General features: G+C 34.3%; 1 protein-coding gene across 2 annotated transcripts in view; it reads left to right on the top strand.

The window, feature by feature from the left end:
* The window catches only part of cacna1bb (calcium voltage-gated channel subunit alpha1 Bb), a 259390-nt gene that overhangs the window by 87874 nt on the left and 156848 nt on the right, over window positions 1-14668 (top strand). The gene's annotated exons all lie outside the window — the stretch shown is intronic.

Genomic DNA, 14668 nt, shown 5'->3' with positions numbered 1-14668 from the left:
TTGAGACCGTAGAGTACAGGTTATTTCCTGATGTGTGACATTCCTGTGTCCTCTGTGTCCAGTTCATTCCAGTCTTGGCAGCCATTTTTGTCTTCTTTTGTTACTGTTCCTTTCATGCAAGCTGGATGTGACTAATGGATGGCATCGTGGAGGGGGATATGGAGTCTATTTTTTAAACTCACAGTTATTAAAGTTGAATCAGGGGACACGTTAAGGGACCAGCATTAATTAAAGCCATTTTTAACCAGAACGGAAGATGAGAAGAATGATCACGTCACGCACTCTTAGTTTGCTGTTTTAATCGTGGCAATTTGTTGTACGCAAGGGGGTTTTAGGAAAGATGACTCCACCGAGACACTGATGTGGCTGTTTGGACTGTCTTTGCTACAATGAAAGCAAACAGAGGACAAAAACATATATTTCAGCATACCTGTGTGTCATTAATTAAAATATTGTTTTTCAAAGGAATAAGTTATTCAAAATAAAATGTCAGTTTTGCGATACCTATGGTTATTGTTTATCAAAAATATATTCAAAAAGACGGCAACACCAAAGCTCCAAAAATATCAATTTATTAAATTAAAAAGGCTAACACAAAGCGTGCAATGTTTCTAGAACACCGGCTCTTCATCAGACAGTATTCATCACACCTTGTTGCTCTTTTTATACACTTCCGGATTGCATTATCTCACAACAAAAAATAGGAGAATGCACATTAGTAAATTACAACTTACATATTCCAAAATGAAAAAAAATGCAAAAACAAATCCTGATAAAAAACATCCCAAATAAAGAAAGAATACAACAAAGAAATGCAACAAAATATAGCCAAAGCTAACCAAAACAAATAATAAAACATTAAAGAATAGCACAAATATCAAACTCTTTATTTAAACCTCTTGACAACGTATCTAGAGTGAAAATCCAAAAGGATTTACATTACATTATAACAGCAATTTTAATATTAGGATATACCAAATATTTTTGACTGTTAATAAGTAAAATACCAAAAAGTAACAAGTCACACTATTTACTACTGGCTTATTACATGCCTGTTCTTAAGATATTAACAGTTTATTATTAATATATTAATTAGAATTATAAAGTATGATCTTATCTTGCATCTCTAATCCCATCTAGTGCCTAAATACAACTACTACCTATTAATAAGCAGCTAGTTAGTAGTTTACGGAGCTAAAAGTCTTAGTTAATGGGCTGTGCGATTTAGGAAAAATATCTATTTGCGTTTTTTTTTTTTGTCAGATATTGCGATTTTCATTTGATCTGTGATTTAATTTTGTAGTCAAGCTTTAGCTCAATAGTTAGTATTTTAGCTTCTTACTCCTAAAATGCAGTGTTCGTTTAAAAAAAGAAATTGAAAAGATATAAATTTATATTAGCAAACAAACTAATATTTACTGTATGTTGCATACATGATAATACAATATTATGTTTGTTTTCAATAATATTCAGCAAAAAAGAATGGAATAAATGAAAGCTGTTGGAATATGAGTTGTTGGAAAGTGTGTTTAAGGTGTCATTTATAGGTTCTGTGTTAAAGCTTATAAAACTGAAACACCAATTAAATTATTTCAAACAACACAATTATTAATTATAAGAAAAGCTCTAAATTAGAAATGTCTAAGTTAGATCCACTGTTGGATGTTGTTGCCATATGGCAACATATTAAAAAGTATCTAAAAATAGTTTTTTTTTTTTTACATTTTTATATAGCATTTTTACAGCAAGAGAAGAAACACGGTCAAATATTTTTTTATAATCTTTCATAATACTTGCTGTAGAGGGTTACATTTTGTATATATATGCATTTTATTCATACCTAATTTTTCAAGTTTTAATTTACTGTACCATTTTTATTAATTTACTTTTTGATTGCAAACCAAAATAACAAAAGCACATAACAAAATTATTAAAACATTAACTAAAAGCAGTCACTTACCGAGCATACATTTGAAAATGAATTTTTTTAAAATACATTTTTAAAGCAATTTGTGTATGCAAACCCTTGTTGTATGCATAAATCTCGAGGACAAGTCTTGTGGATGACAACTTTATCACTTTTATTTTAAAAAGAAAGAGCAGACAGGACATTATATTAACAGCGCAAACTCATTCAACTGTCCCTTTCAGATGATTAAATTACTTTTTTTGCACTTATTTTAGGTTTGCATGTGTGTTTAGTGTGAAATCCAAATGGCCCGGGTGATGCCGGTCTGCTTTTAATGTGTGTGGGCATGTGCGTAGGAGAGTGTGTGTATGTGTGTTTGTGCATGTGTCACATTAGAGTGGATAGAGTGCATCTCTATATGAGTGTAATTGTTGCAATGTGACAGTCTTCGGTGTGTGGTCGTACATTAGTGTGTGTGTGTGTGTGTGTGTGTCTATTAACTGCAAATCATTAAGTGTCTCTGTATGATGCTGGTGCCTCGTGGCAGGCAGGATGACTTCATTAGCGCTCCTTCATAGGCACCATGGCAATGCATTCCATGTTTGGCACTCTGTTTGTTGGTCTTGTGCCTCCGGACAGCTCCACATCAAACGTCTAATGCTGTGACCTCATGACCTCTTCTATTTTGATCAGGCATAATGCGCTGACATCTTAATGTGAGCGATGGAAGGTGAAAAAGAAGCGAGTAATGCGTAAAGGCACAGCAGACACGAACACTGACTTTAGAAATGATCTATGACTAATTGATAGCAGAAAGGCTGTGTGGATGCACTCATTTTTCTGCATTAGAGGAAGCAATTGGGGATGCAAACTACTTTTTTGGGCCTTTAGGGTTGGTGAAACTTAAGCAGGACATTGAATTATGAAAGTTTGGTTTCATAACCCATATTTTTTTTATTGTTTGGTTGCTTAAAGGTATTTGTTATGTTTTGTTAAGTTGAAGTGTGTCATTTTTTGTAAATTTTTGTGCCACTAGCGTCAACAAATGGAGTTGCAAAAATAATGAGTATTCATACTCTTTTTGCTGAGTTTCCCAGCTGTGCTGTGTTTAAAAAGAAATGAAATAGTGTTTATTTATTTATTTATTTTTGCTAAATTTGTTGTTTGAGGTGTAAAAATAGACCAAAAATAAATTTTTGCTTTTTTTAAATCATACTTGCCAACACAATTTTTCCCGGGAGTCTCTCGCATTTCAGACCTCTCCCCTCTTTCCCCCAACCCACTTTTTGGTACAGTCTGTAATACCCCCGGATCACCAACTTTAGTATAGTATCCAATCGCAGCGGCCGCCTGAAACCCGTTTCATAGTACAGTTACTAACACCACAGTACAGTTACTAACACCACAGTACAGTTACTAACTGTTCTGTTCTGTTACTAAATTGTACTGAAGATGTAAATGTTTCATATTGAAATCTCTTTTAAATAAATTTTCAAGTCAGGTTGAGCTTTATTGTCATTCTGCTAAGCATAAATGTAAACATACAGTTGAAACCAGAAGTTTACATATACTCAAAAAAAGGAACATAACCATTTTTTGAAAAATGTCTGATGGTAAATCATAGTAAATGTTTATGAGGTCCGTTAGGATTACCTAAATGATTTACATTTGCTAACTGCTACAATAATGACAGTCAGATTTATAGGCTGTCTTGCTCGCACAAGCTTTTTCAACTCTGCCCACATATTTTCTATAGGATTGAGGTCAGGGCTTTATGATGGCCACTCCAAAACATTCACTATGTTGTCCTTAAAGCACATTTTAACTAATTTGGCAGTATGCTTAATGTCATGGTCTGTTTGGAAGACCCCTTTGTGGCCAAGTTTTAATTTCCTGGCTGATGTCTTGAGATGTTGCTTTAGTATTTCTACATAATGTTCTTTCTTCATGATGCCATCTATACTGTGAAGTGGACCAGTCCCTCCTGCAGTAAAACAGCCCCACAACATGATGCTGTCCCTCCCATACTTCACAGTTGGGATGGTGTTCCTAGGCGTGTAAGCTTTCCCCTTTGTCCTCTAAATGTAACACTGGTCATTATGGCCAAACAGATCAAGCTTAGTTCCATCAGACCACAGGACATGTCTCCAAAATTATTCTTTTTCCCAGAGTAATTTAGCAAATTGTAATCTGGCTTTTTGGTTGATTCTGGCTTGTTGGTTTTTCTCATGTTGTCACACAAGGAAGCAGTGTATTTGAGGTTTTCCTTAAATACTATTCTACAGTTGTGTCTCCAGTTAACTCAAATGTTGTCAATCAGCCGATCAGAAACTTCCAAAACCTTGACACCATCATCTGAGCTTTTTCAGAGGCATAATAAACCTATTGTATGTAAACTTGACTTTCAAGAAACATTATAAAAATTCTCAAAAATATCTCTCTTATTATTCTGCTATTAAGCATAGCATAAACAAAATTGATCATCCTAACTTACCTAAAAGAGAAAAAGTTTAGTCACATTAACTGACTTTTTTAATGGTTAAGTGCCTTTTTATACAGTGTGTAATCTTCTGGTTTCAACTGTACATCAACATAGTAGAAGAAAATCAAGTGTAGAGCTATACAACAGTCTATACATCTGAATAGACATGTAATCTTGGACCACAAAACCAGTCATACTGTAAGTGTCAATCTTTCAAAATTGAGAGTAAAGCTGAATAAATAAGCTTTCAACTGATGTATGGTTTGTTAGAATAGGACATTATGTGGTTGAGATACAACTGTTTGGGATATCTGGATAGTGAGGGTTAAAAAAAATCTAAATACTGAGAAAATTAGCAATGAAAAATAAAAATAATTAAGTTTAGATATATTTTTAAACTATATATTGATATTTAGTTTTGAAATTTACAAAAAATCAGTGTAGAACGAGATGTTTTTTTATTTATTCTGTTTATTTTCCATAAAAGAAAAATCTACATTTTTTTGTGCTCCAGGGTCACATATATCATAAATACTGTAACTATATTGACTGACAGTTTTAGTTTTAACAACATCTCTGTTCTAATCTTTCTAAAATCTTACTTGCAATGTCGATCACAATTTGATGGGTCTGAGTACAATTAGATATGGGATTCAAAGTAATTTTGCGCTCATGTAGTGGTTAAATTCGCATGACATAACAAATGCTAATGCATGCTGATGCGTTTTGGACACAATAAAAGACTAGCTCTCTGACCTAGCATGGAGTCATTCCTTCAAAACAAGAGTTTCAACTTTGCACATTAGGTACAGCTTTAAAATAAAACAACTGTCTGAGTGCAATTTTCGGAAAGCCCAAAATGAAGCACACACAAGATTTCACAGAACAGCGACTCAGATCATTTAACACACATCAGTGATTCGGTTATACTTGGCAAAAATAACAGAGCGTTGTACTTGAAATATCAGATTGAAATTATAAAATAACACTAGAATTAAATTAGGAGGTAAAATGAGGGCTTGTGTTGAAAATGTAACGCGTCTTAAGATAACGTTTCAGCTTATAAGCCTATGACAAACCACAGCATGATTATTTATTCACATAACATGCTTTGTTTCTTTTTTCCTTTCCTTTAAATATTGACAATTGTCCTTTTGTATTATAATTTTAATAATTTTATTATGATTCTCAAGTATGTTTAAGAACATGTATTTTGTCCTTTAAACATGTTAATAATGATCTTATTATTTGGGACTGGGCATCGCCATGTTAGTCTGCACCACAGTGTAGAGATTACAGCTGCTGGATTTACAACATGTTAATTCATTAACTTATTACATTAATGTAACTTGCTGTTTAACTTGAAGGAGAATAGAGTAAACGTTCTAATAACTTACTAAATACTGTGCATTCAGCTCTCTGTTTGACAAATAAAATCTATCTTGTAGACAGCTAATATGCAAATATGTAGTGTGCAGTAAAGCCAAAGCAAAGCATTAAAAAAACATCAGTGCAGTCCAGAAGCACATAAATCCAGACTCATTTGTGGTTTTCTTTAGTTTGTAAGACTCTTTGGGTGTTCATAAGATCATTATTCGTCGACAGGTGCCCAGCTTTGTAACATCTTCCAGATACATTTCCCGTTGGATTATGTTCTGTGGTCTGAAGGTCTCAGTTGCTCTGTTGAGGCCGTGAGGTCGCTGCGTGCCCGAGGCTGACTGGCAGCTCTTCCTCTGACACCAAACCATCATCTGAGAGGGAGAACGCTCTTTCTGAGACGTGTGAAAAACTCAATTCCAGCAGTGTGCGCACCGTGCTGCCATAATTACATCACAGCCCCCCTGCTGAGGGTGAGAAGTCTCTCTCACACTCTCCCTCTGCACCGCTTTCTACTGTTCAGCCTCTCTTTCAGTTTCTATTGGGAGTGCCAAAAATTAATTTACGATTGAATGATTGATTATTCTTCAAATCCATTAAAGCTTTTGATGGACAATTAAGCATTGATGTCATTAACATAGTTGGTCATACTTTACAATAAGATTTCATTAGTTAATGTTAGTTAATGTTTTTACTAACATGAACTTGGTATGAACAATGCTTGTACAGCATTAATTAATCATAGTTCCACATTTACTAATGCATAATTAAAATCCAAATTCATGCTTGCTTGCACTAGGTTGACACACCATGAGGTAACATAAATTAACAATGAACTTTTATTAACTAGCAATAACTAACATGAACAAATACTGTAATAAGTGTATTTTTTATTGTTTGTTATTGTTAGTAAATGCATTAACTAAAACAACCTTACTGTGAAGTGTTTTTCAGGCACTTGGGGTTTTGCACACGCTCAGAAATACTAGGTACTGCTCTCTAAAGTTACACATTTATACCTAAAGGGGCCATATTGGTACCTCAATGAAATATTTGATTACCTAAACATTTCAAGTAATATGTGTAATTAGCTATGTTTCCATCTAGAGATTCAAATTAGATGTATTCACAATATATCAAAAAGAAAACTGTAGTTTGCTGCAGTAGGATAAGCCACTGTGGGGTTTTCTCTTACATAAAAAAATTACCTTAACAAAATAAACATGCAGTGGCTGTTGGAGTAACATGACCTCTTTTTTTGGAGGCAATTTACCAAAATATTTTAAAACTTGTATTTCTGAAAATCAGAAGTTTCTTAAATGGCAGGTTGATTTCACATGGCAAACGTTTTGCTATAAAAATCTATTTCATCTATTTTATTTAATTATATGCTTTTATTTAATATTTTCTATCATTTTTAAAAATAATTTTAATATTTTAAACATTTTCTTTTTTATAACTAAATAAAAATACATTTATTATAAATACATTTCCCAGTGATGCTGCAGCTGGAAGGGCATCCACTGCGTAAAAAATATGCTGGATAAGTTGGTGGTTCATTCCTGTGTGGCGACCCTTGATTAATAAAGGGACTAAGCTGAAAATAAAATAAATGAATGAATGTAAATACATTTATTTATTTACACATTCTTGTATTCAATTTTATTTATAGTATTTGTTTTGAACATTTACTTCAGTGTAGTAGTTGTTTCTTTCTTTTTGTGTGTATTTGAAATTAACAAGCGATTTCAGAGTAAAAACTAAAATCATTACCATTTAGTGTATCTTCTGCAACACTATTCACACCATGAGAACCACCACTTTCATAGCCGTCAAGTATGCCTATGGACTATCTGCCAGCTAATTCACTATCGGAAAAGATGACCAATCTGTTTGGCTTATAATACGATTGTGTATTATATAAGCTTTCTAAAGACTCATCTTATAGGATTCTTGCTGTAAGATAGGACTTTGGTTGCCTGAGGTTTGGAGAGAGACCTGCAGAAAAAAAGGCCATTATTATTTTGAATGTAGCAGAGAGGCTGCCAGCAAAGAGGAGAGATTTTTAATATCCCGCTTATCGATGACAGAATATATCTCTACATGAGGGCATCGAGCTCAGGCACAGGAAATATGCCCGAGAACCATATTTGCGACAAGACCCCGTACATCAGAGACAATATATAGCATCTATACATGTGCTGATATTCAATAATACAATACATTGTGATAATGAACATGCATGATATTGTTATCTTAATAAGCCATGCATAAACTAGCATTTAATAAGATCTTATTGAAAAGTGTTACTTGTTGTATGTGTTTACACTGGACAGTTACACTTACCGGTCACTTTATTAGGTACACCTTACTTGTACACTTTTACCTTGAGAATTATCTTAATCCTTCATGGCATAGATTCAACAAGGATAGCAAAATACATTATCTAACCATAAATAATGGACAGAATAAAGAGTATCTGACATCCTTATTATCTATTAATAATCATATTGAGCAAGTGTTGCACATTTTCTCACAATGTATGTTTGCATGTAATGACTTTCTCTTTATATTATTCATCTCTTCTTTATACTGTAAAGTGCTTGTTTTAGTTTTTTTTTGTTTGGCATTTATTTAATCTGAAATATGCAATACTGTGTGTGAAATATGCACACACTCAGAGAGCTCCAGCAGAGGGCGCTGTTCTCGCCAAACAAAATTTAATTTTCCAGAAAAGGTCAACTTCATTAAAAAAAGAAGAACGTGTCAAACTTTGCCAAGACTTCTTCTTTGTCTAATGTCGGTTCTCCTCTGTTTGGGCAGTGAGCTGGATAGATTGCGGGGGCTTTTGCAGCAGCTCTATCATATTTAATGGGGCATGTCTGCTCTGCATGATCCTCCTCCTATATCCTCTCTTGCCTTTCCACACATCCATCTTTCCTTCAGTCTCTCACCCTCTTTTCTCCTCTTACCAACAAATCAGATCAAGCGCCAATGAAGAAAGATGCTCCTCTGCCAAATATAAAAGCTGTGACTTTTTTATGAGCTTTCGGGGTTTACCGACTTCAAGTTGATGGTTGTGATTTTATAGGAAGTTTAGAGTTGCACTTAGTGACTTTATTTTTTCATTCTTTTGCATAGATTGCACTGCATGTTTGCATTCTTTTTTTCATAAATTGCACTGGAAATATTTGAAGCATTTAAACAGAGTGTTAGCAGAGGACATAGATGCTGAAGAATTCAACAAATATTTTGCATTTCATACTATTTACAACAGCGCATAACTGAGATTGTATTGATTAGACTTGAGTTTGAGCAGATTTTGTTATAGCTCATGTTTATGTGATCATGCTTTGAAAAAAAAGAAGGATATTTGATCGTTTCATTATTGAAAATCTATCTAAAGCCACACTGTAAAAAAAATCCTGGTTGCCCTAAATTTTTAAGCTGAATCAATTTAACCTTATGAGTCCATTGAACTTATATTATGTAATCTGACTTAAAACAGCTTGCATAACTTATAAAGTTAAGTTAGAACATGATTAACTTAGTGTAATAAATAAAACCTATGCTGTCAGGACTAATTGATCAGTTTTTACAGTGTAGAGTTTGTTTATACTTAATGTACTATACATGGACTTGATTCAGCATAATTGTGCATCTGTTGATTTTTATTTTTATATTTTTTGCATCTCTTGAACAGTTTCAGAGAAACTGGCTGTTCTTAGATTGTCGTTGTATATTGCATATTAAAGGAATAGTTTACCAAAAACAGAACTTTCTGTCATCATAAAATCAACCTCCACTTGTACGAAATCTGTTTAAATTTATTTCTTTTTGTTTAAGCTGGCAAACCATTACCATTGACTTCCATAGTATTTGTTCATTCCTACTTTGAATGTCTCTAGTTATTGGTATTCAACACTCTTTAATATATGAAGAGTTCAGATGCAAAAACTTCTGAGTGCCATCTGAAAATTCTCCTAGAATGAGCATTTTTCCTCAGCCTTCAATATTTTATTTTGCTATTTGACTTTAAAGGCAATGCAAAGAACCTATTTTTACCTTAAAAGTGGACTTACTGAACATACACACAGGAGCTTGCCAAATTTCAGAAGAAATTTTCAGAGTCATTTAGAGGTTTTTGCATCTGAACTCTTCAAATCTTCTTCAGCGTAAAGAAACAGATATAAGGTTTGGAATCAAGTGAGAGTGAGTAAATAATGAGTAAAATAAAATTTTTGGTTGAACTATGCATTTAAATACCAGTTCAGATGCTTTGTTTACAGCACTAAACAAAGGATGCTGAAAGGGAGTGAATTTTCATTTTTAATCAGCCTGTCTGCTGTTTGTGATTTGTGCAGGGATGTTTTATGTAGCACAATTACACAAAGATGAAGTGCAGATCCTTACTTTTACTTTATACTTTAAAATTAAACTATCTGAACTATATGCAGTAATTTCATTAAAAGTCCAATGTAATCCTGATCCGCACAAACTGCTACATACAGAGTTAACAGATAAAAAAAACAAAAAACATTTTGTTTAAAAGCTCATAGTTTTCTCTTTTGTTTTGGGCTTAAAATATTTTGCAACCTAGGCTCATTGTAAATACGAACCTTAGGCTACTTTATGCAAGAAGTAAAATACGTTGCTCCGGGTATGTTTCGTTAAATGTTTACAGTGTACAGGGCAAGGCAGTGGCGCAGTAGGTAGTGCTGTTGCCTTACAGCAAGAAGGTCACTGGGTCACTGGTTCGAACCTCGGCTCAGTTGGCGTTTCTGTGTGGAGTTTGCATGTTCTCCCTGCCTTCGCGTGGGTTTCCTCCGGGTGCTCCGGTTTTCCCCACAGTCCAAAGACATGCGGTACAGGTGAATTGGGTAGACTAAATTGTCCGTAGTGTATGAGTGTGTATGTGTGTATGTGTGTGTGGATGTTTCCCAGAGATGGGTTGCAGCTGGAAGGGCATCCACTGCGTAAGAACTTGCTGGATAAGTTAGCGGTTCATTCTGCTGTGGCGACTCAGGATTCATAAAGGGACTAAGCCGACAAGAAAATGAATGAATGAATCCTGTACAGGGCACTGTTGACATTTTGGTGAATCTGAAATATGTTACTTAAATTCCACATGAACTAGAGGCTGCAACCCTTTTTTTCGTATTGTGATGCAGTTTCTAAAGAAATGGAATATTAAATGAGATAACAGTAGGCGTGGCTTATTTTTTCTGCTAGGAGCTGATTGGATGTAGTAAAGTAAGCATTTCATTCAGAAAGATCAGGAAATGAGTTTAAAAGTTATTATAACCTAACAGACACCTCCTCCTCACCATTTCTGTTTGTTGTCAAAACTGACAGTTGGAGGGGCGTGGTTAAGTACGTTAGCCACATTCAATTCCTAAGATATATGTAATCTGACAAAAAAACAGAAAGTGCATTTTCAGATTTTAGTTAAAGATTAGAAGTGCAAACATTGTTTTGCTAACAAAATCATATGGTTAGTTTTGATTTATGGAGACTTTAAGGTATGTTTTGTTGTATGTTTCTAATACACGTCCATCCAGGGCTTGTAGCACTGATAAAATAGCGAACCGCTGACCTAAATCCTTCGCTAAATCAAACTAATAGTATTTTCAATAGTGTTTGATTTTACATTGCTCTTTTTTTATCTTTTGTCGAACCACTTTCTGGAACCCGAGTGCTCTGCATCACAAATTTAAAAAGAGAAAGATAAGTGATAAACATTCAATTACAAATCATAGATACAGTAAGGTATTGTGGTATTTATGTTGTGCAAAAAACTGCATGAAAAGAATCCTTTTGTGCTCGAAATGTGTACAAATTTGCAAATATAATGCTCATTTACATATTTATACAAAACATTCTAGAAAACCTGGAACACAAAATAATGTTTTCTGTTCTTAATGTAATCAATCAACTAGGCAAGCGTGGTGATGGATAGTGAACTATTAGTATTTATGTCTTACCCTATTCACCTGCAGTGTATTGTCTTAATGGGACAATGTGATTCAGTGGCACATTTGCACACACACAGTGTTCGACTGGTTCCACTCCAGTGCTCTGAGGACACGCGGGCACATGTGCTCCGCTCCACACTACCATCGCCTTGGCAACGTCTAATGGCTGTCATCTCGCCAGTGTCACTGTGATGATGGGATTAGATTAGATTAGGTTATGCTGATTTCCCAGAACATAAACACACGCAACACCGCAAGATGACAGGCTGCTTGAGTGAGGTTTCTTGCGATGGCGACCGTACATGAGTCACTGACCTAAAAGGCAGATCTAGTCATTTGATACAGTCGGAGATGCGAGTTAAAGATATACTTTTTTTGTTTTCTTGCTTGCTTTGCTGGTTATTGCTAATTCTCTTGTTTTGCTAGCATTTCAGAAACCAAAAGTAGTATTAATGGTGAATGTGTAAAACAATTCATAAAATGTAATTGATGTTTAATTGTAATAAATGAATAATACTAATACTACAGTGATAATTACTACTGCTACTCTACTACTACTGCTACTACTACTACTACTACTACTACTACTATCTCTAATAATATTAATAATAGTAGTAGTAGTAATAATAATAATAATAATAATAATAATAATAATTTTGAATTATCACATAAAATGGTATAAATAAAATGAATTATAATTATAAGTAATTATAAAAGGAATTTTTGCATAATAGTCAGGCCTACAAGCAAGCAGCTCTTTAGCCCATCTTTGATTCTGTTTATTTACCTGTGTAAATGTGTGTAAATTTATATTTATTCAGTTTTTAAATTAATTACAGTAATTTAATTGACTAATTCATATGATTTATTTACAGTACAGTTTGTAAAGTAATATTTTCTGTCTTTTAGTAGATATATTATATGATAGGCTTGCTTTGTTTATGAAATAAAGTGGATCTAACTGGATTTGCATTAGGGTTGTGCTGATAGACATCGCCGAACTTCGCGATGCTGAGCCGGCATCTCGATCCATTGCCCCGCCCCACATTTATATTGATATATAATTTATTATTTGCATGTCATCTTAATAGCAATAACAGTCTTTTCACGAGCTGTGTTAAATGTTACATATAGATGCCGCTTGCACGGCTGACAGCATCGTGAGGATTAAATTAAGGATTATAAAACACCTCTCATGCTTAAAATGTGTTGTGGCAAACATTGTTACCTGCAAACCCCATCCCACAGACTTTACAGTGAACGGCTTTAATCATTTTCATAGCTGATCCGTTGCGGATAGTCGACTTGAAGCCACTGAAAGTTTTATCCACTCTTGGAAAAGTGTAAATGGTGGATTAGCATTCAGCACATGATCACTAATAAGATGTGCCATTATTAGTAACTCTAGGTGTTTTCTAAAACAAAATCTGTCAGTGTTATTTTCATCTTCAGCACTTCACATTTTTGCAGTTGTAGCCCCTGTCATCTAAAGGCAGAAGGCATTGACTGAGTGATTGACAGCTGATATTAACCAATCATTCGCATTCAGTTCTAGAGCATTGAGCCAATAAGAAGAGCACAAAGGCGGGGCAAGCATTGTGGGCTTTTTTAACTTCAGCAAGTTCACATAACAGCTGTTTTAATTTGTTCCTAAGTGCGTTTTTAGGTGCAAAGGTGTATTCTGCATAAATGTCTCCTAAATACGCGCACACGGTGAGGATCTTGCAGTGAAAACAATGAAAATGTATGCACAACAGTTAACTCCAACTGAACTCTAGTCTCCTCCACCAGCTGTGGGAAAAGCCATTAGAACGACACAGATCTCTGTGCCTATTCATGCCAGAGTCCCACCAAAAAAATGTGATTGACAGGTCAGGTGGTTGTTTGTTTGTAACTTTATTTATTTATGGTTTGGTTATAGGTAAAGCAAAGACCATGTGGGTCAGGTAGTGAAAACGGTGGGCTACAATTAATGAATTCGTTATTAATTAATTGATATTTAACAACATCCCCTGCCTACGACGACCATGACATCGTCCATCGCGATGTTTCACATTAGACATTGTTTGATGCCAAATTGGTCAACATCGCCCAACCCTTATTTGCATCGTAAAAATTAAATAAAAGTTAAAAAGGTATTACTTTTTATTAATTTATTTTGATTTATTTGTTTATTTGGCAGGGACAGTGTACAGTAATTGGCATTTCCGCAAATGCACCAGAATTTTTCCATCTGTTGTCCCTGGACAACCTAAAAACAATACAAGAATTATACAATCAAAAATAGTTAAGAAGTACTAAAATAGACATAGTTATGTAGATGTGAGTAACAATGAATAAATACAAATTAAACGAAAACACCAACGTTTTGTATTAGAGCTAAAAATAGTTGAAACTCATTTAAACAACAAATCATTAAGATGGTAGGGACAAATGGAAACATGCTAGGTTCATTCTAATAGGAATGATGACACTTCTGGTTCTCTATAAACCAGATTTTTAAATGTTTTTTGAACATATTAAAGGAGGTTATATCTCTGATGTTGCCAGGGACAGATTTCCACTCCTGTGCAGCTGTAACTAAAAAGGCACCCTTACCATAGGTACTTTTCCGGAGTGGGACAATATAGTCTCCTCGGGCTGCCCCTCGTGTTGCTCTGTGTGTGGTGTTCCTGATGTTTACAAACTGAATGATAGGTGGGGATGACAGACCATGAATGATTTCATACATCAGACAAATGTTTGAATACTTAATGACATTTTCCCAGCTTAACAATTTATGTTTTTGTAAAATGTTACAATGACGATGTCTTGGAGGTTTTTTTTTTTTTTTCAGTTTTCTGTTCATAAAGTGACTCTATGGGCTCTATTTCATATTTTAAGTTTTTTTTATGATACTTCCAAAATAATTCTGCATAAATCCGC

This window comes from Danio rerio, chromosome 21 (assembly GCF_052040795.2).
Source record: "Danio rerio strain M-AB ecotype USA chromosome 21, GRCz13ab, whole genome shotgun sequence".
Taxonomy (NCBI): domain Eukaryota; kingdom Metazoa; phylum Chordata; class Actinopteri; order Cypriniformes; family Danionidae; genus Danio; species Danio rerio.
The sequence above is the reverse complement of the archived record's forward strand: the minus strand, read 5'-3'. Positions and strand labels throughout refer to the sequence as shown.